Source organism: Pleurodeles waltl, chromosome 4_1, assembly GCF_031143425.1.
Source record: "Pleurodeles waltl isolate 20211129_DDA chromosome 4_1, aPleWal1.hap1.20221129, whole genome shotgun sequence".
NCBI lineage: Eukaryota > Metazoa > Chordata > Amphibia > Caudata > Salamandridae > Pleurodeles > Pleurodeles waltl.
In genome coordinates this window covers 49,559,834-49,583,022 of record NC_090442.1, presented here as the reverse complement: position 1 = coordinate 49,583,022, position 23,189 = coordinate 49,559,834, and the positions used below count along the sequence as shown (strand labels likewise).

General features: G+C 45.6%; 1 protein-coding gene across 1 annotated transcript in view; it reads left to right on the top strand.

Annotated features, from left to right (window-relative positions):
* Window positions 1-1,525: 1,525 nt before the first annotated feature.
* LOC138287375 (zinc finger protein 79-like) overlaps window positions 1,526-23,189 on the top strand; it is a 43,125-nt gene continuing 21,461 nt past the window's right edge. The window contains exon 1 of the mRNA XM_069227762.1: window positions 1,526-1,708. The gene's annotated coding sequence lies outside the window, so the exon portion shown is untranslated. The remainder of the gene's footprint in view (window positions 1,709-23,189) is intronic.

Sequence of the window (23,189 nt, the reverse complement as noted above, 5' to 3'; positions counted from 1 at the left end):
GCGTGTTGCTGTCGCGTCGCCGCGCGCATCTCGAGCCGAACATTTGGCTCGGGAAGCGGCACGCGGCCACAAGACGCGCTGCACCCCTAGATTGATCTGCATTCTCCGAGGCCCCAAATTTGGCATGGGGCCTCGTTTTCCTTTCTTACACCGCGCTTACAGGCAGGTCTGACCCCCCCACTCACCTGTTCTTTTCTTTTCTACTTTTTCTGGCTATCTGGTTGTGCCTTCCTTTATGTTTTTTCTCCCTTCCCATATCCCCCTTCTTTCCCAACATTCCTTGTTCCCTGCTCTCTATGGCTCCTAGTTCATTCTATTCTATGTATCTTTTCCCTATTTAAAATGGTGTCCTTGTACTTCCTGTTGGTCGCTTCCTGTTTGTTGGTATTTAAGGGCTGTGATTCTTTCTCTCTTTGCGCTGCAACACTTTCTGTTTGGATGGTGTCGTCGCTCCTGTTTCTTTGCCTTCCTGCACTGGTTCTCGTCGGTTCCAGTGTAGTTCCTGTATTTTTGCCCTTGTTGATTCCTGTTCTTTTGTTCCTGTTTCAGGAATCTATCTGTTTGGAGGTTTTTTCCCCTTTTCAGGTTTTTTTTTCCCTCCGGCGCTACTTCTGAGGGGCACGGTCTGCTCTTGGCATTTCCATTGCCTACAGCACAGTGGCTACCAGAAAGAGTCGGCCCTACCTGGGCCAAGGCCGAACATTCAAGACCCACGCCACTCGATCTGCGGACTCCAGGTGTAAGCAGCACGTAAGTCGTGACAGTTGCATATAAATGTGTTACTGTGTTGCCTTCTGGTGAAGATGGAAGTGAACATAGGGTATTTTACCGAGATGTACATCTTTTAATCAGCTTACAGCTGTGAGCCACACAAAGTTAAAAACACGACTTGCCACCGGGACATTTGGACTTCTGTGTTTCCAGCTGAGGCTTGTTTTTTACTTAAGGACTAAAATTATTTAGCTTGATATATTCAAGAATGTCCTGACTAAATTGATGGTGTTGCATTGTGTTTTTATGTGATTATTTATTTTTTTAAATTAGATGTAAGCGATTTACCCTTGAATGAACTTACAACAAATACATTGTTTTGATGAATTAATGATCTTGGAAGAGTAATAGTACTGCTGGGCTGGGAAGAGTTGGTTTTTGGCTTTGAAGATTAGTGGGCACTCATTTGACCTAATTCCCGCTACCTGGTGCTTGTTTGTGGTTAGACAGAAAGGCTTTTGGTAGCTGAGGATCAGTTTTTTGCCACGTCTCGCTATGGAGACTTTACAAACTTTTTGATTTACTTTAGATGATTATCAGCAACTCATAGTGTACGTGGACTAGATCTCTGTTGTGTGCCACAGATGTGCCTGAATATTCACCTCTGCAGCACTTTCGGGGCACCGCACGCGAGTAGAAATATACCAGAGTAGTGTCCCGGAAGCAGATGAGCGGAAGTTACGTCTCAACGTCACCACGTTAACCCCGTCCTTTGCTGGCTGGACTTCTTGTTTTGGGAATGCTTCTGTGGGCGGGCACTTCCTGGCGATCAGTGTCTCCAGTGCCGCGCCTGCGCAGTGCGCTTCTGTCTGACGTCCAAATGTTCTTCCCGTTGGTCCCGTGTCAGGTCCGGAGCCTGCGATCTTGGGGTCTGCTCCTGTGCACCCCTACATTTCAGCGAGAACCCCGCCAGGAGAGGAGCGTCCAGCAGCTGCAGGTGAGGGGGCTTTTATGTGCGGTCGGGGTGCAGTCACTAGGTCCGGTTTCCTAAAGTGTTCATTAGCAGATCCGGCGCGGACTCAGTGTCCCTGCAGAGCCAGGGCTGCCCTGCATGAGGGCCCCAAGGGCATCGTAAAGAGAGGTGGGCGAGGCAGCAGATTAACAGGGAGAGTGGAGCCAGAGCCCATGCACCAGCCGAGGCCTATACATGTTTGCAATGTAAATCATACAACAAACATCACATAATGTACGATAAAGTCTGTTCAAAATGACAAAAAAACACGTGCAAGTTTTGACATTATTGTGTCGCATTAGAATTGCACTGAGAAGTATGTGATAAGAGTGATCGTTTTTAAACGTCGCTGGCCCCATACTGGTGAGATGCTATTACCTTCATCATCCTCTTCTTTGCCCAGCTCTTACTACATGACGTTTTACCTCTTTTACTCCTTTTTTTCCACAACTTTACAAAGTTTTTTCTCCTTTCCATTAACCCACCCCTCATAATACCCTCCCTACTCCCCAGTACTTCCTGGATTCTTTTTGGGCGCCTTTTTTCATACTCTGGCTTCAAGGGGTTGCAGGACCACCCCTCCTTTATTACTTTTAGTTCTTATATTGAGTCCTTTTTTATGTTTATTCATGGTTACTTCTTTTCCACGTCACTACCCCAGTGCATGGGGTTTAGCGCGCGGCAAGGAAGTCAGTAGGTGGCACTGGCTGCACTGCCCCAGTGGGAGATAATATAGAACGAGGAGAGGGGCAAACAGATGTGGCACAATGGTCAAGTTGCAGATGACAGTATAGGGAGTCATCCTTTGAATCCTAGACTCTTCTTTTGAACGGGTTGTGATTCTGGGTAAAAGCCACTCTGTCCCTGATCCTCAGCAAGTGCCTAGAAGTGACAGAGTTCATTCTCGCAAAGAGTATGTGCAATTAATCAATCAAACACATTTCTTAAGCGCATTACTCACCTGGTAGGGTCTCAAGGCACTGTGGGGGAGGTGGGTTACTGCTTGAAAAGCCATGTTTTGAGGTGCTTTCTGAAGGTTAGGAGGTCCTGGGTCTTGTGTAGGTTGGTGGGGAGGGAGTTCCAGGTTTTGGCGGCGAGGTGGGAGAAGGATCTGCCGCCGGAGATGGTGTGTTGGATGCGGGACTGTAGCGAGGGCAAGGTTGGCGGAGCGGAGCTGTCGAGTTGGTTTGTGGAAGTTGATTCGCTCGTTGAGGTAGGCCGGTCCGGTGTTGTGGAGTGCTTTGTGAGCGTGGCCAAGGATTTTGAAAATGATCCTTTTGTTGATGGGCAGCCAGGGTAGGGATCTGAGGTGGGTGGAGATGTGTTTGTGGTGAAGGAGGTTGAGGATGAGACGTTCGGCTGCGTTCTGGATTCGCTGGAGTTTTCTTGCTTATGAGGGCGTGGGTGACTGTTCTTGTTTCTAAAGGAATCCATTTGAAAGTCTTGCCTAGCATGCAAAGGGTTTTGAAGCAGGAGGATGATATGGCGTTGATTTGCTGAGTCATGGAGTGAGATGAGTCCAGTATGATGCCAAGATTGCTTGCGTGGGTGGTGGGAGTTGGGGGTGGTCCAAGGGTGGTGGGCCACCAAGAGTCGTTCAATGCTGTCTTGTTGGGACTGAAGATGATGATCTCTGTTTTTTCTGAGTTCAATTTGAGGTGGCTTGCTGTCATTCAGTTAGCGATGGCGAGGAGTCCGGCGTGTAGGTTATTCTTGGCAGTAGATGGGGTCCTCGTGAGGGAGATGATGAGCTGGGTGTTGTCAGCGTATGAGATGATGGTGAGGCCGTGGGGGCGGATGATGTTGGCGAGAGGAGCCATGTGGATATTGAAAAGGGTGGGGCTGAGGGAGGATCCTTGGGGGGAACCCACAGATGGTCTTGGTGGCTGTAGACCGGAAAGGATGGAGGCGAACTCTTTGGGTTCTTTCGGAGAGGAAGGAGGTGAGCCAGTCCAGGGCTTTGTGGCAAATCCTGTTGTCGAAGCGGCGTGTGCGGAGGCTTTGGTGGCATACGGTGTCAAAAGCTGCGGAGAGGTCTAGGAGGATGAGGGCTACTGTTTCGCCCTTGTCCAGTCTGGTCCTGAAGTCTTCTGTACAGGCGATGAGGGCAGTCTCAGTGCTGTGGTTTTAGCGGAATCCAGACTGGGAGACGTCGAGTATGTTGTTGTCTTCTAGGAAGCGAGACAGTTGTATGTTTACTACCTTCCTCATGACCTTTGCGGGGAAGGGGAGAAAAGAGATGAGTCGGTAGTTTGTGAGGTCTTCACGGTCTGCTTTGGGTTTTTTGAGAAGAGCGTTGGCCTCGGCATGTTTTCAAATATCTGTGAAGGTTGCGGTCTCAAAGGAACTGTTGATGATGGCCCGGAGCTGGGGAGCGATGATTTGGCTGGCCTTGTAGAAGATGTGGTGGGGGCAAGGGTCTGTTGGGGAGCCTGTGTGGATGGAGCTCATGGTTTTGCCGATTTCTTCGTCGTTGGTGGCGATCCAGGTGTTCAGTAGGTTGGAGCAGCAGGGTGTTGTGGTGATTGTGTCGGTGGTGGTGATGGTGGGTGCTGACGATGTGAAGCTGTCGTGTATGTCTGCGATCTTGCGGTGGAAGTAGTTGGAGAGAGAGTTTCAGAGGTCTTGGGATTGTGGAGGGTCGATGTTGCAGAATTTGGGTTTGGTGAGTTCTTTGATGATGGCAGAAAGTTCCTTGCTGTTGTGTAGAAGTAATCTCCATTAGAACACCTTAAAGAACTGTTGGTGTTTGTTTTTCACATTAATTCTTTCTTCACTGGCTAAGTGTGTTTACCTTACTGAATGATTTTCTGTTTTATGGGAGAGGTGCTTCTTTTTGCACACTAACCATATTTAAACTTTTATTTTGGCATTGTTTAGTCTTGTCAAATGCCAATAGGGAGTTTTAAGTTGTTCAAATTTAGAGGTGGGAGATGATCTGACAAATCGTTCTTCGATGTTGAAATAAAATTGGAGGCTTCATTTTATTGTAGCTCCTTAAACGTTATTGTAATTATATTGTCTCATCAGCATTGTTTCTGTATTTTTCTAAGTTTGCCAAGAAGTACTTCTGCCCTGTGAGTCTTGGGATAGTGCCAAATGGGAGATTAGAACAGGTGTCTCCAACCAGTCGATAGTGAGCTACCAGTAGCTCCTAGACACCTTCAGAATAGCTCACAGCCTTAAGTTCATTTTAAATAAGCATAAGGTCATATTTTCCTTTTAAAGTTAAGGGAAAGTATTGTTTATTTTACATTATTATCATCATGCTGCAGATAACAAGGCCTGATAATGACCAGTACTCAGTCAGATTTATGACCCAGTCTGGGGCACAAAGATGAAGAAATGAAGGACTGAGGTATTTAACTCTTAAATAAAAGTCTTTGGCGACTCGGTATTAGAGCTGTGAACAACATTATTTTTCTGAATGCTTTTAAATGGGAGGAACTTACAATGAAAAGCTGCCTGAATGTTTAATTTAACCCGTCACTTTAATTATCTCCCTTTTCATAGTGTTGAATTTACAAAGAGCAGCCTCTCGCTCCCAGTGGCCAGTAGACATTGTGCCATAAATATAACTGAAAAATATAGCCATTTTTTAAATGAGAGACATTTTAAGTGTAGAAAAATGTCACATATTATGAACATTTTTGCAGAACATTCTTCTATGCTTTAAATTTCTCCTATTTAAAAAACCCCCCCAAAAAATTGTGTTTCTGTTATTCATATAACGGTACCACAAATGGCAAGAGGTATTCCGTGTGCTGCAAGTACCTGCAACACAGGCTCTCAGCCACCCGTTTAAGTATATCCTATTTATACACACGCATGTTCATACATCCCCAAAGACCACACTCTCACTGACACACATGGCAACCCTGTCATAGTGCCCCCTATTCAAAGCATTTTGTTCAAACCATAGTATCTGGCTCTTTGTACATTAGGCTTAAAGTCAGTGAAGCTGGGTGTGGGTGCGTCTCATGGCAATTTTTCACTGACCAGAAGTAGCGTTCACTACAGAAAAGGTTGTAGACCATGGTTAGAGGCATTACTGCCAAGTTGTAATACATACCAGTGATCATTACCATTTAGATGTCATTTCAGACCACATGCTGCCAGTATAGTGTAGAAAAGCTACATAGAGAGTTTAAATTTAGATAGTGAATACTCCCAAAGTCTTCCACATGTAGTTTTGTGACAGAGGTCAGTTAACCCCGTTCACTACCAGACCTTTTCCCCTCCTGTGCCGAGCCTTTTTATTTTTTTGGCTATTTAGGGCAGTTTGTGCTTAGGCCTGCATAACTTTTTGTCCACATAAGCTACCCATGCCAAATTTGCATCCCTTTCTTCCAACATCCCAGGGTTTCTAAAGGTACCCAGAGTTTGTGGATTCCCCTGGAGCAGACCAAGAAATTAGCCAAAATGCAGCTAAAAAAAAACAGCCATTTCTCTCCACGTTTTACTCTGTAACTTTTTCCTGCGATGGCAGATTTTCAAAAGCGACATACCGTTATGTCTGCTGGACTCTTCTGGTTGAGGGAATATATAGGGCTTGTAGGTTCATGAAGAACCCTAGGTACCCAGAGCCAATAAATGAGCTGCATCTTGCAGTGGGTTTTTATTGTATACTGGCTATACTGCAATGTATTTGGTAAAATATAAAGAGTCAAACCTTTGTATTTCCAAAATGGGCACAAGAGTAGGTGTTGAGAAGCAGTGGTTATATTGCACATCTCTAAATGCCGGGGTCCCCATACTAGCATGTGAATTACAGGGCATTTCTCAAACAGACATCTTTTTTACATACTGTCTTACACTTTGAAGGAAAAAATGTAGATAAAGACAAGGGGAAATAACACTTGTTCTTTTATTCTATGTTGGAAACTAGACACCTAGGGTAATTCAGAATGGGGTGGTTCATGGGGCTCTCACCAGGTTCTATTACCCGGAATCCTTTGCAAACCTCAAAATGTGGCAAAAAGAACACTTTCCTCACATTTTGGTGATGGAAAGTTCTGGAATCTGAGAGGAGCCACAAACATCCTTCTAACCAGCGTTCCCCCAAGTCTCCCAATAAAAATGGTACCTCACTTGTGTGGGTAGGCCTAGTGCCCATGACAGGAAATGCAGGGAGTATGGGTAAGAAAATGTTGGGGGATCCATGCAAGCCACACCTCCCTGGACCCCACCGGGTGTCTAGTTTTAAAAAATGTCTGGATTTGGTAGTTTTCCCTAGATGACCGCCGCACCCAGGACCAAAAACGCTGGTGCCCCCCTCTGCAAAAACAGGTAGATTTGTAATAGATCATTTTGATGTGTCGATGTCCTTCTGTGATGTTCCAAACACTAAAATTGTGAAAAGCAACGCACTTAGGTTATGTTTAAAAAGACCCCGCACCCACCAACCTAGTTGGTGGCATGGCTCATCATCGGTATTCCACCTGAGACGCCTAGCATGTCTCAGGTGTGCTTCGACGCCTGATTACAGTGGAGCAGGTTTTTTCATTTTTACCACACATACTGGCTGGATTTGGCACAAGGGTGAGTGACGGTTCAATAGATCAAATTTTATTAACAAGAGATTTCACAAAAATGAAAAGCACTGTTAATAACTGGAAGGTCAAAAAACTCAACCAATGGCTCGCAGCTCGTGAACTGTAAAGCCGCATCAAGGCACCGACCGCTTTACAGTACATTCACTCACCTTTCATACGTGACATGCACAAGTCCATTCATGCCACCAGTCGCTGGCCCGTACATTACAACACTCACATCAACAGACAGCACCATTTAAGGGCCCATCCCTTTCATACGTCCACATGCCTGATACAGCAATCACACCAGCTTATGGGAGTCGGTGGACTGGCGTTTGGCTAGCAGTGTGTTGTAATGGCCAACAGCAAGTCACTATTTACATCCCCAGCCAAGTGGCACTCTACGCACACCGCCAGCCAACCTCCACTCCATTCACACTGCCATCACTTTTCTTTTAAACAACAAAGAAACCTCTAATTTATAAAGTAGTACAAAAGCTCTAACTAAATACATGATAGTAATGCCAATCGTGAAACTGAACATATGAAAATATAAAACAGGCAGTTTACGCTCATGGTAGTTCCCAATAATTCGTTTGGGTGTGGTAACTCCTGAAAAAGCCACCCATACACAGCCCAGGCTTTGAAGGACAATTGGGGCAGTACATCCAAGTCTCTCCTCCAGATACCTCTTTGGGCACAGACTCTACTTTTCTTAGTGGGAAAGTCTTTTTTTTTGGGAGTGGGAGGAATGTGATCAGGAAAATGGCGATCTTTCAGTCGCCACATCCTCCTCCACCACTGCTACTCTAGGAACTCTGGCCTGTTCCACTGCAGCAAGGCTTTCTATCACTGACTCCTGAAATTTAAGAAATGTCATCCTTGACTCTGGAAAACTATTCTTGAACACAACAAAAGCATTAAAAGTTTCCAAATGGAAAAGATGAATTTATACTAATCGTAAGCTTTACAAACAGCAGTGTAAGGTTCCAACCTCTGATCTACTCTATCAACACCACCCATGTGCTTATTGTAGTCAAAAATGCACACAGGTTTGCGCACTTCAGCAACCTGACCCCAAACAGTCACAGGGGAAGTACTCTCATCATGAATGGTAGTTAGCATTTAGACATTCCTCCTGTCTGCAAATTTCAGAGCTAGCAGCTCATCATTCCACAAGACACTGCACTGTCCCCTCTCAAGTATTTTTTTACAGACAAGATCCCTTGGATAGCCTTTCTGGTTAGAGCGGATTGTGCCACAAGCAACAGTGTCTACTCTGAACAGTTCCTGAACAACTGCACTTCAGTGTAGAAGTTATCTACGTACAAATGGTGACCTTTGTTAAACAGTTGTCTACCAAGTTTTCACACAATTTTCTCAGTAACTTCAACAATGGGCAGACAACCGGCGGGGGGAGTTTTGGGGTGGGTCAGTACTGGAATCCCTACCAGTGTAGACCTGGAAATTATAAACATATCCTGTACTACTTTCAGACAGCATATACATTTTAATTCCATACCGTGCCCTCTTGATAGGAATGTACTGCCTGAAAACCAAAAAACCCTTGAACAGGACCAAAGACTCGTCCACAGCTATTTCTTTGCCTGGAACATAGACCTCTGAAAACCGATCTACAAAATGATCAAGGACAGGCCTAATCTTAAAAAGACGGTCAGAATCGGGGTGATCTTGTGACAAGGCTAAAGCATTATTCACAAAATCCATCATCCAAAGAAGAAGCAAATACCTATTACGACTAATGGTTGCAGGAAATATAGCTGTTGCCATCAAGGGACTAGTAGACCAATACGAAGACAGGGACGGCTTCCTTAACCCATCAAAAAAGTTAAACCCAAGAACTTCTTCAACTCTTCCAAATTTGTGGAAATCCACTGGGTATCTCTAGAGTGTTGCTTAAGTCTAGCACTGTTGTCCCTCAAGTACTGCTAGGCATACAAATTAGTCTGCTCAACAATTTTTTTCCAAAAATACATCATCCATAAACAATTGCAAGAAATTGATAGGCAAAATGTTTTCCGTATTCACGCTACACCCCGGGAGACCAGTAAAGAGAGGCAACTCCAGCTGCTCCATGTTTGGAGGAACCCAGAGGTGAGGTCCTCCAGTGGGAAGCCTTTCAGCCGCTGGCTGCTGCACTATTGGCACATCAGTGTCCTCCTCTAAAACAGGCACTTCATCAACACTGAGAGTGGCTTCATCATCAGATGATTCCTCTCTGACAGAAAATTAACTTTCAGAATCTTCCCCTTCTTCCTTTGCCTCAGATGCAGAGTCAGCCTCATAATCCTGGTCAGAAGACAACTCAAAAAGCATAACAACAACCTGCTGAGCGCTCACACTGCAGCTAGCCATGATCCTTCCTACGAAAAGTAACTTAACAAATGCATCACCAACAACCAGCCCTCGGACATCCACCACAGATCCAAGGCCAGCTGGTTCACCCCCGACCTACAGGCCTCCAAACGGGAATGCCGAAGAATGGAGAAGACCTGGTGCCTTGTACCTACTGAATCCAACCACATCGCCCTGAAGACTGCCATCCGCAAACATCACCAGCTGATCTGCACCACCAAAAGAACCTACTACAAAAGCCGCATAGACACCAACGCTCACAACAACAGAGAGCTCTTCGTTATCATTAAAGAACTCTCCAACCCCAGACCCTGCTCCTACGAACCCCCGCCATCACAGGAGCTCTGCAACTCCCTCGCCACTTACTTCCGTTGAAAGATCGAAGACAGACATCCACAACAGCTTCAAACCTCAGACCCACCACGAACCCAACGCACCAAGCAAGATCAACCCTCTATGCGCCTGGACCCACATCAACAATGAAGACACCATCAACACCATGGCCTCCATCCACTCCGGCTCCCCCTCGGACCCCTGCCCACACCAGATCTTCAACAAAGCCAGTGACATCATCGCTCCCCCACCTCCGCGCCATCATCAACAGCTCCTTCGAGACAGCCACCTTCCCGGAGAGCTGGAAACACACTGATGTCAACGCCCTGTTGAAGAAACCCAACTGGATGGAATCAAGCCACCGCAAGTTGAACACAGACAAAACAGATCCTCATCTTCGGCAGCAACCTCTCCGCTTGGAAGGACTCGTGGTGGCCTACCTCCCTAGGAGCCGCACCCACACCCACCACCCAAGTATGAAACCTGGGAGCCACCTTGGACTCAGCACTCAGCAGGTCAACGCAGTCTCCTCCTACTGCTACAACACCCTTCGCATGCTCCGCAAGATTTTCAAGTGGATTCCTGTGAAAACCAGAAAGACAGTCACCCATGCCCTGGTCAGCAGCCGACTGGACTAGGGCAACGCACTCTATGCAGGAACCACAGCTAAACTACAAATGAAAATGCATTGTATCCAAAACGCCTCCGCCCGACTCATCCTCGACGTCCCACGCTGCAACCACATCTCTGCCCACCTCAGAGACCTACACTGGCTACCCGTATCAAAGAGGATTACCTTCAAACTACTCGCCCACGCACCCAAAGCCCTCCACAACACAGGTCCGGCCTACCTCAACGACAGACTCACCTTCCACACTCCCGTCTGCCAGCTCTGCTCAGCCAGCCTCGCCCTCGCCTCCGTCCACCGCATTCGCCACACCACCGCTGGAGGAAGATCCTTCTCTCACCTCGCCGCCAAGACCTGGAACTCCCGACCACTCCACCTACGCCAGACCCAGGACCTTCTGACTTTCAGGAAACGCCTTAAGACATGGCTATTCGACCAGTAGCTCCCCCCGTGCCTTGAGACCATGAGGGGTGAGTAGCGCAGTTTATAAATTACGTGATTGATTGATTGATTGTAAGGTAAGTAGTAAACAAAGTGTGGCTTTATTACAAAAAGTTATAACTCAAACTGTACAACTCACTTGCCTGGAAAAGCTAGACTCACCACCAACTACTCTGCACAGACACAGCAATCACTAATGATATTCCGCTAAAGAGGAAAAAGCTAAGAGAACGCAAATATCATTGTGCAAAAATCTAAGGAGAATTTCACATACAATCCTGCATTTAGTACACCAGTTACAAAAAAGTCATTCATGCATGGCAACACAATTCATTTGGAGTAAGTTATTTTTTCTTGCCTAAAACATGCAACTATGCAAACTGCAGGTCCACCACTGCCAAAACCGCAAGGAGTCACAGGAATGGAAGCAAAAGCTTTGAGCTAGAACAAAAAGGAGAAATAAACCGCTATAATTACAAATGCAAATAATTTGCCAGTTGACAAACAACCAGCCACCAAACATTTGAAAATTTTCCCTGGTGCCTTAGTGGCTTCTTAATAAAAGGCCAATCTGCCCCCGAGGGGGGCAGAAATGGCCAACAGTTGTGTACCCCCTTTGGGGACGACCTTGCCCAAGGGGCCACCCCCCCCCCCTACCAAGGAAGCATGAAACAGACTAATCCCTGGCACCTTAATGGCTTCTGCCCCCCTTGGGGGAAGATAGGCCTAAAAATAATAGGCTGATCTGTCCCCAAGGAGGGCAGAAATGGTCAACAGTCATGTGCTCCTCACAAAAAACAAACTGAAAAAAAAACCTGGTGTCTTTGTTGTTTCTGCCCCCTTGGGCAGAAACATGGACCAATTATTGCCAAAGGGGTCGCTCACCAAAATAAACAAAAAAACATCCCTCGTGTGGAGCAGGAATCCATTCAAAACAGGCACGGGGGAAAGGAAAAATTATTTCCTTTCCTCCTGTGTCTGTTTACCCCCCCATCACACCCCAGGAGAAGGAGTCACCTAAAAAAGGGTCCTCTATCTCTACCCCGTGGAAGCAAATGGCTTCTAGTGCGTCCCCGGCACATGTGATGACGTTGGCGCACTGTGAGCGCGCCGACTTCCTCAGAACGCCAACGAAGGGGTCAGAAGTGGCAGGGGAAGCACTTCCCCTGCCATCCCTGACCGGGGAAGGGGTGTGGGAGGCCCACACAGGGAGCGCTAACGCTCCTTCCATGGGCGGGGTGCAGGGCAAACTGGTGTCGCCCTCGGCACAGCAGCACTGCAGCCGAGGTAGAGACCAGCTTGTCCACGGCACCGAACGGGTTAATGGTCAAATTGTCAACTTAGCTTTCTTGTCACAAGGACTCAGTTGGGAGTTTTGGCATGTCTTTTACAAATCATGTATGTTAGTTTAGCTGTATTTATTTAACCGTACAAAGTACAATCTCCAGAATGCGCTGATTTGTTCCAGTTACATAAGCCCTTCTTCCCGTCCATGATATGTCTTATGAATACAGTTATGAAAAGGTAGCCAACGACAGCAGTGATTGTAGACCTCATGCCTAGATCTGACTTCACTTTATTTATTCATGGCAAAAAAGATTTTCAATCACATTGTGTGACTTAGATTGTAGGGCATAATTCTAAATGGCATGATATTGTAGACATGATGGAGGAGGAGGTGTGATTTGTAGACAAAGAAAAAAAAATCAAAATTCTTTCCGCAATTTCTGAAAAAGATTTCGTTTGAATCTGTGTTTGTCTTGATCTTTGGAAATTTCAGACAGTACTTATTTTTGCTGTGCAGTGGCTAGAAATCATTGGTGTTTGCAAAGTCAGTCAGCTATGTAAGTAAGAGGAACTTCAGTGTGGAGCTTTATGCCTCCAGTAGGTGGTTTTAAAAATGTCACATAGTTCTGTGAATAGTCAGTGGCATGAAACCCTGATGTATGTTATGTGGTGATATAATATATATATATATATATATATATATATATATATATATATATATATATATATATATATATATATATATATATTTTTTTTTTTTTTTGGTGCCTGCAATAAGTTGGGCCTTCATTGTTAGGTGGGTCTCTGTCACTCTGCCTTTTGGAAAACCAAAGACAAGGCATCGCTTAGTCCAGTGTTGGTAGTAGATCTACTTTAAATATCAGTTTAATTTCTAAACACATTATAGATGCAAGTATTGATAAAACTAATACGGCAGACCTTTTGATGGAAAAGTAATTCTTTATTCACTCACGAGGTTGAGTGATAATGTTGATGTGTGTGGTTGAATAGTAGAATAAGTGATTGGGTGGATGAATGAACACTTAGATTGTTCAGTGCATGACGGATGAATAGGAGAGTGAGAGCATGAATGTAGAGGTGCAGGACTACATTTATGTTTTTATGGGCACAACTGGGTTCCCGTGATAGTGAAAAATGTGTGTAGCAAGTAATGTTAATAATTTCAAAATTGGAATTTGAAAAGGATAATGTATAAAAGACAATTCAATTGACTGCAGTAGGAGTCTATCAGTGACTGGCATACTGTGCCCTTTGAACTTTCTGATAGTGCACCCAAAGAGTATCTTACTCAAAATCAAGATCCAAATTTGTGTGGTAGATATCAAACTTCTTTATTGTTGTCAGTGATACAAGACAGCACAGCCAACGCATTACCTTCACTCCAGGTAAACTTCCTGAGGGCACCAATCAATTTGAATATCAAGCCACCAATTCCTGCTTCTTCAGTGCTGGTAATTTTCCAATCCCTTCCTTTTCATTCCAAGTGTAGCCATACAGTACATAAAATATCCAAGCACTAGGCATTTTTAGGTCACGCCTATCAGTTCGTAAGCATATTTGCACCACAAGTCAGTTCCTGGACATCCTCGTACACTGTGATAAGTGTCCCAATTCATACTGCTGCAGCACCACGTTCTGAGCAAATCATTTTTGTTGTTGTTTTTTGCTCATTGGTGCGGTGTTTTCAAGTTTGTTTATTATGATACGGAACTCTATAGAGGTCCACATAAAAGAATAAATACCTAAAATGGATAATTAACAGTATATTATATATATGACAGCCACCCAACCGCCCCCCCAAAAGCATCTGAACGCGTAAAGCAAACATTATTCCTGAAAAAACTTTAAACAAAATATGAAAATTGAATTTAATACAAGGATAAAAAAACTTTTAAAGAAGTTAAAAACTCTATAGCAAAACATCTCATTAGGGGGGTCGGAAAAGGCCAACATTAGCTCAATAGCTGTGCGTAATGAAAGTTTGAGACAGATAGGGCAGAAAAACAGCAAGGCTGGACATATGAAAACTACATGGTTCAGGTCTTGATCGCCATTATGACAAAAGATTACAAGTGGCTGAAAAACCATACCATCTGTCCCGCAGTGAGTTGAGGGGAAGTAGCCCATGACGCAATAGGAGCCAGAATCGCCTGATCCCGTGAGGCAGGTTCCAGCTAAGGTAGGGCTGCATTTTCCTCGACATAATGGTGTCGGTTACAGAATGAAAACCCTGCCTGTGTGCACAGGCCTTTTTATCCCGACGAAGGCTAGCAAGCCAGGTTAATTGCCTGAGGATGGCTTTTAACTGTGACTGAGGAAGTGTGGGAAAGGAGGCAGGGTCTAACTGTAGGAAATCTATGGAATGTATGAAATTCCTGCCAACGGTGTATTGACCTGCTGCCGGCCAAGACTTCTTTTTTTAACAGTGATCTCAAAGAGTCATCACCATAGTTAATCATACTAACCACCCAACGTACAATCCCAGCGAGACCTTGAACAAAAGCGCTTCACAGCCCCATCTCAAGCCTCAAGGTTGCTGCGGAGAGGGCCCAGTTTGTGGAAGAGAGTTTCCTCGAGACACGACCCTATCATTTATCTAAAAAAAATAAAAATCAAAACTGCGATGTGCTCTAGGCGGAGGGATTTTCGAGTACACCTCTGAGAGGTGTTTGAAATGTCTCTTGCCGGTAGCCCTATAAAGGGTATTCAAGCCAGTAGCTTGTGATAGGGTTTTCTGTTGGTTTAGTTCTATGTGTACCCTGTCGCTGAGGTTCCCGCAGACAATTTTACCCAAAAATGTATAAGAATTTACCCTCTCAAGCTTCTGAGCACCCAGTGACTATCAGAAGTTACCGTATTTGAGCCCCTTTTTTACTGTGAAAACACAGGATTTCACTTTGGAGCAGTTTAATTTTAGAAAAGGGGCTTTAACTCTATTGGAGTGCGATCCAGTATAATTATATCATCGGCATAAAGCAAGCTTGGTATGGACCTTCCTCCTAATATAGGGGCGAAACCCTCGCACCAAGATAAGTGAGTGTGTAAGTGAGATATGTCCAAGGAGAACAGAATTGGGGCTAACATACAACCTTGTTTTAGACCATTCTGAGTTGCTATTTGATGGGATATACCCCCTATTGCCCCCTGACAGCACCCTACACCAGGTGGAGGAATGCAGGACGATCACCAAATCTAGAAGCGTACCTGGCATGCCTAGTCGAGAAAGCTTTGCCCATAGCATAATCCGATCTACCTTATCAAATGACGTGGGAAAGTCAATAAAGGCTGCGTAGATCACCACTCCACTCAGAGTTACGTATTTCTCATTTATTACCTGAAGGGCCAATATGTTATCATTTGTACCATGCTTAACTCGAAAGCCCAATTGCTCCAGAGGGATGATTTTGTTTCTTTCTGCCCAGTCACTAATCTGGGAGAGCAAGTATTTAGCAAATATTTTACCCACCACATCCAACAGAGCAATCTGACGATAATTCCCAGGACAATTACGGTTCTCTTTCTTGAAAAAGGGACATTAAAACTACCCTTCCAGGATGGTGGAATGTTCCTGGTTTCATAGCAACACTGCGGTGTTCTCAGAAGGCTTGCTGCCCAAGTGTCGGGTAATATTAAGGACAGGTGTGGGTTCAATCTAGAAAGGTAAAATAACTGTAAGTGGTAATGTGTTAGGAACAGTACTGAGCCAAGTGGTTAGAAAGGGTATGAAGTTGTTATTTCCTTTGTTTCACCAGCGTGGCCAAAATACTCCTTGGTAGAGAGAGGGTTTTGAACATTACCACTAGTTTGTGTGCAGAACACCAATTATTTTGAAATGTGGCTCAAGCTCATCCAAAAGAGCTTAAGGCTAGTGGTCTATAAATGCTTCCTCATTTGGCTCGCATGTCCCTGAAGTTCATGGACTATAATTACACTGGGCAATATGTGGCAGCTGTGAAAAATGAAGTTGCTGACTACTTAAGTCTGATGCTATTAGCTAACAAAAACGTGCCAAGGGAATGAATGTCTACATTTTGTGCTGCTTGTTTGTAGATGGAGGAAAAAAAACATGGTCTCAGCCAGGAGAAATGGAAAAAAGGGCTCACGGAAGACAAAAAATTGATGGACTTGAATCAATATTTTAGATGTCATTGGCTCATGAATGAGGGAATGAATTGGAGGCGAAGGAAGAATTGGCTGAGGATAATGGATGATTGTTGCGGGGTGGACTTGTGACTTCTCCAGGACGTTTGAGAAAGACGACTCTTGACTTTTGTCATATGGGGCATTTTGATATATGAACAACTAAAGGCAGATTAAATTGGTTGGTGGCCTGGGTTAGACAAAAATGTGGAAAGGATTTTGTGGAAGCATATATTCTTATAAATCACAGGTCACAATCAGACCAACTTTGTTCCCACTTAACAGTCCCAGTATGTCTTGTTAAAGAGTTGGTGTTGATAAGAAGGAACCCATGTGGAAGGCAGGCTGGTAAATCAAATACATATTAGTGATCTATGGTCATTTCTTAAAATGGCCTGAAGTGGAAGTTGTGAGATGTGCGGACTCTGTGTTCCTGGATATGCTTTTTCACAGGGGATAGGTGCAGAGTTATCTGATGAGTTGTAATGGCTCACAGTTCTGATTGGAAAAATTCCAAAGCTATTTGAGGAGGAATGGTCTTACGCACAGGAACCTATCTATTTATTGCCGAGAAGGAAATGGAGGAGCACTTAATTAGTGATTCAGGGTGTAATAAAGCTGGCAAAGCGTAACAGATTAAAATGAGAAAAAGAAGTGCTGAGAATAGCGTGGGCATACCGCATCACACAATGTGAGGTAATGGGGTATAGTCCTTTTGTCTTGATGAAAGGGTGTCTGCCAGCCACCACGGATAACCTTGGGTGAATGCTAAAGGCTAGACTGGTGGCATGGTCATCAGACAAGGTGAAGAAGAACACTGCACAGGCACAGTCTACATATAAATCATGGTGTGATGGAAAGCAGGGAGGTGAAATTCAGTGATGGCATTTGGGCCAGGGTGGAAATAGATGAGGCAGTAAGGGTGATGTGGCACTACAATCTATGGTAGAGGTGTCGACATCCGGGGCTGAATGTATACTGGGGAAGAGTTGGTAGGCTGACCAACAAGCTGAAGAAATTGGAAGTGTATTAACTTTTGTCCACACATAATACTTGAATATAGAATGTAATTTCTTTCTTCTTGTGTTTTTTTTTTTTTTTTTTTTCAGACAGAGAGAAGTGGTGTAGAATAACTGGGTAGTTTATAATTTCCTCGTTTGACACATTAGTTTACTTAGGAGTGTTTGTTCCCTATCTTCTTTGATATCTTGGGATTTTATGGAAGGATGGTTAAGAAGATACTGTGGAAAGAGCTGCAGCTCCACCAGGGCTGAAATAAATTCCACTTCGTTAGTACACCTTTGGTCAAGCGTGGTATAAAGTACACATGACTTGTGTTACTTCCTTCATCACACACTGTTTTGGCTTTCACTAATGACCGAGCTGAAACACTCATGCACTGACAAAAATCTCCGCAATGCCCTTCATAGTCCAAAGGAGACATTTATTATTTCACTACGCAAGGTTCCTAAAAGGAGATTAGCATGTTGAAAGCACACGTTTAAAAATGGTAACAGCAATGGAATGAAAACCTACACAAATGATTCTTCACTGCAATATACACAGCAACTATAGGTATCTATATTATAATGCACAGCAAATAATTAATAAAAATGCATCACCGTAGGGCATGTCAGGTGCTTCATCTTTCTCCTGCCAGCAAGCCGATGACCCCGTTCGACTGCGAGAAAGAGAGATCTCTACAGTCACGGGAAATATATATCGGGCATCCGACGTCTGAATCCTGATTGAGGTCTCTAAATCTCTTACTGTCGTTCTGGGTCTCTTTTATATCTTAAAAAACCGAAGAAGGAGCTCTATGGAAAAACCCCTCCTGCTTGCGCAAGAAGTATTAAAAAATGCTGGCTAGTTTAGGTATGCTTTGAAAATAATACATTGGGATTTGGCCATAATGCCAAGACATCAAGTCAAAGCAAGGCCGTTTCCTCCTGTGTGAGTGCATTCTTATCAGCCAAAGCCCTTGGTGAGAAAAAAAATACAAAAACAAGACAGAATGCACAGTGTACAGTGTGGAAAATCACAGGCAGCTTTTAACATGGCAGTGTCTAATGCTAAGATAAAGTCAATAGGCAGAATGAAGCTAAGGCTAAACTGAATACAAAATTAAGTCTGTAACTGGTGTACACTTGACAGCTAAGCCAGGTGCAAAGTGGTGCAACACTAAGTAAGTGGTCAAAACACACATTTCACTACACACACCCACTCAGTTTCTCTTTTTATTCCCTGGTAAACACAGTTTTCTTTTCCTTTGGCGCTGCCAATATTTTGACCAGTGTATCTTATTTTTGCTAAATGTATTTACTGCATTTTAAAATACATTGTATTCTTTAGATTCACATGTTGCAGATTTCACAGTTATCAGACTTATGGTGTGACATCCCAAGGGATGATCCTTCAATATCTTCAACAGTCAAAGTTTGTGTCTGTTGTACGTTCTTTGGGAATCACTGTTGGTGGCAGCAGTACATGTTTTATATTTAAACTAAAGAAGGAATATCCAAACAGTAACTTTAGCCTGGACTGGCAGTGTATAGGTTTGTAGTACAGTAAGTTATAAATTTCCTGTGCTTGCTGGTTGCAGCTATCCATCTGGTCTACCCCTCATAGTTCAGTTCTGGGTCATGGCATTGACTGTGTAGTTTGTGGCAGCCTCTAAATGTCTGTTCTCGTCTTGTTACATTGCTCTGTGGTTATGTTGCGGGTTCTTTGAATGAATCTGTCAGTTCTTCCCAGAGGTCCGCTACAGTTGCTTTCTGAGCCCTCAGCTGCCTTTTGTTTGAAGGGATGTGCCCTTAGCTCTTGCCCTTCTATGAACTTCCTCCCTCTCATGTCAGTGTGGAGGTCACTCAGGTAATCTCCAGTGCATCACTATGGCTTGGCGGGCCATGACTAAACTTAAGTCCATAAATCTAGACTGCACTTTCCGGGCTTCGAGTGGGGATACAGTCCCAGTCGACATGCCTCCATGGTTGACGCCATGGTTAACTCATGTGTTGCCTTGTTGCCCTTCCCAAGTCTGCTGTGACGTCTCATCCATGGAGGGGCATGTCCATTTCATGTGTATAAAGTCTGCATCCGTGGTATGGTACCATAGGAATTTTTGTCTGTTGTCAAGAAAATGATGTTCAGTCTGTTACGTGAGTTACGTGGTGTGCAGATAGTTGAATTGTGTATAGCAGAACCTAGTGTTTCTGGGGACCTTATGTGGGTGAGCCAGTATACAATTACTCGTTGTCCATCAGTTCCCTTTGTTTTGTGTCCTCCCAGTATGGCCTCTGTTTCATCAGTGGGGTCACGTTCATCACCTGAAGGATTTGTATAGCCAAGATATGAGCATATGCGCACTGCCAAACGTTAGTAGAACCTGTATGACATCATGTGTTTTAGGGTCAGTGTGGCTGCCTTCCCATAGTGTCTCTAGAGAGTATGTAATTGTCCCATAGGTCAAACATTGTTAGTCCGCCCTCATCTATCAGGATGCGTTCACGGCAGTGGAAGTTCCTGTAGCCATCGACAACAGTGTACCTTCTTCACACACTTTCATTAAAAATAGTCAATTGACACATGAGACCATCGCTCTGTGCACTTTAGAAAGAGGTGAAGGGTTACATGAGCATGTTGTCTGAATATTTTTTAGACCAAGTCTCGGGCATTGTGAAAGTCTGCACTGCCTTCATCTTCCTTTCCAGAGCTTTCAATGCTACCCAGCATCCTTTGCACAGGCCCACAACCTAAAATCATCCAGACATTTAGAAGTGACTCAGTACACATTATGCACAGGCTGCGAGTCAGACATTGCATGGAAAAAAAACTACAGAAATATAACATCAAAACATGGAATGTAAACATGGACTCGGTCTGTATACCTGACATGGAGTATTTAAAGTCACTGGTAAGGACTTGATACTGGCTGTGCTTCCTGAGTCCCTGCTGTCTGGGAGCATTGGCTGATCTTCTGCTGTAACATTGCTCCTTTCTCTCAGAGTTTAATCAAAGTAGCAGAAACAGCTGAGCTGGGCCCGGAGCTGAATCACCTCCTCTCTGGACTCTATTCACCCTGACTGGGCCACATGAAAAGATCAGTCACACTAACATTAGCTTTACAATGCTCCACTGAGATCAAAGTACAGCTCTGCCAAGTGCCACGCTTGCAGGGTTAACCATGAAGAGGTAAATATGCATACCGTTTGCATTTTAATGGGGTGTGTTTTATCAATACTAGATGTGTGGCACTTGGCAGTGCTGAATAAGCATTTGCAAAGCTTCATGACCTCATCTCCCACATCTGGCTCATTTCACAGGGAGCAGAAGTCGTCAAATCCAAGACTGTTCTCTGCAGTTTTAACCCAATAGTATTGAATGCCATCAGTGCATTCCCACCCAGCATGGGTGCAACTTACGGGGGCGTGGTCTGTGAAGCCAACATGTCTTTAACAAGGCTCCACCATGAGGCCCAGTTAATCCTGGAATTCCCGGTGCACAGGCACTGCATGGGGAGCAGATCGGCTGGCTGTGGCGACGGAGATGCGTACATCCTGTGTGGTGGACTGAGGCTGACGACTCGGCCTGAAAACTGATGGATTGTCGACCGCGGCCTTGCACGCATAAAAAAAGTGGAGTGGTCGGCCAGTGACGGGGAGGGGTGGAATGCGTGAGCACCCGGAGACGCGGCCGGGTAGAGAAGAGGAGCCGCTGGGCACCATTGCAGGTGTGGGGGTCCCCTTATGGGGGTCTGTGGTGCTGGAGTGGCAAGCCCCTCTCCCACCCCCACCCCTTGAGGAGCGGCGGAGTCATTGGCGAGGGACAGCCCATTGCGGGGACGAAATCGGTGGGGCTGAGCGCTCCCTTACTGGTAGGGAGACGCCCTCGGAGCCTGCAGAGTGTATGCCCCTTTATTTTTAAGCACGAGGATGGCAAAGCCTGGAAATGGAGAGGTGGTGGCCCTGCAGGTGTCGGGCCTAGTGGTACAACAGATCCGGCGCAGTGACACTTGTGATTCCGTCGACTTGCGATGAAGGCGTCGCTGGAGGTAAGGAGAGACAGATTTGAGAGGCAGACACGGAGAGAGGTTGCTGCCGAGGCGTCCTGAGGAACAAGGTGTGGAACGTGACACAGACTGGGAGCAGTCACCCCCTGCCCCCTATTTAGGTGGTGTTTTGTGAGGGGGAGAGAGGGGGGAGGTTCTGGTTATTGTTTCCCCCATGATAACAGAGCGGTAAAGGAGCTGGGAAGCTACTGAAGCCAGTGCCAACCAGAAACAGGGCTGACGTCCTAATATTGGGGTGCTGCTGGCGGTACAGACACTGGGGACCCCTCCAAATGCCCTAGCCACGTGGGATCTACAAATCGAATCTGGGACCACACAGTGGTAGCTGGTTGAGCTATGCGGTTTCGAGGGGGCTCGTGGGGAAGCGCATGTTACGCTATACATCACCTTCTACCCCCAAGAGAAAGTTAAGGAATCTGCTCCCGACCATCTGTAGCATGAGACGGTTGCGCACTGGGACAAGTGGTTGCTGGGGGCACAGGCTCCTCGTCCACACTAGACAACAAATTAGATGCGGTACTGGAGGTGGTGGAATACCTCGAAGCCTCATTGGACCAAACCAAAACGTCCCTGGAGCAAAAGATAGTCACTGTTGCAACGGACCTTAACCTTCTACATGCAGACCACCAGAAATTAGCAGACAAATCATACTCCATGGAGTGCACCTTACTCAAACTTACCCCTAAAACTAAAAAAATTGAGGTCTCGATGGAGTCGCTTCTGGACAGAGTGACGTTCTTGGAGTGCAGGTTAGAGGACTCTGAGGGACACTCCCAGAGAAATAACATCCGAGTGGTGGGTCTGCCAGAAGGGGTAGAGGGGCACGACCCAGTGTGCTATGTGGAAAAATGGCTAAAAGAACTGGTCCCTGCTGAAGCGCTTACACCTTTTTGCGCTGTTGAAAGGGCGCACAGGGTGCCAGCGAGACCCTTGCTGCCAGGGATGGGCCCGCGCCAATTTCTGTTTCGCCTATTACACTATGCCAATAGAGATTCTATCTTGCGTGAGATGAGGTCCCTGCAAAGTATTCAGGTGGAAAACATCAAGGTAATGCTGTTCCCGGACTACACAATGTCTGTGCAAAAGCAAAGGTCCTTTATGGCGGTGAAGCAGCAGCTACGCACCCTCAGGTTGAAGTATTCTCTTCTTTTCCCGGCACGACTTCGGGTGGTGGCTCAGGAGCAGACAACATTTTTCCATACTCCAGAGGTGGCGTGGGACTGGCTGGAGGCAATGGACTGGGCACGCCGGCCTGCGACGCCGGAGGCACAGGATGTGGAGCGAGGGACGAGGCCCCGCCATTGTCGAGCCAGGGAACAGCTGTGCAATGACTGTCATATGTTCCGGACCTTGAGCAGATCACACGGGACAGGACAAGCGCACTACAATCGGCGGCTGCCATTGGGGTCCCGGCCCGTTGCTCAGACCAGGAGGAGGAGGGGACTGACACTGCTGGTGGGGATGAAGCCTCATTGAGTGGGAGCCTTTCAGAGACTGGGACAGTTACATCACCGGTGGTGACACCACAGACAACAGATGCTATTGTTTGAGTAACAAATTGGTGCAGTCTTGTGCAGGGTGGGTGCGCTGCGATTTACACAGAGCCGCCAAAGTGCAACCAAAAACTGATGGCCAATG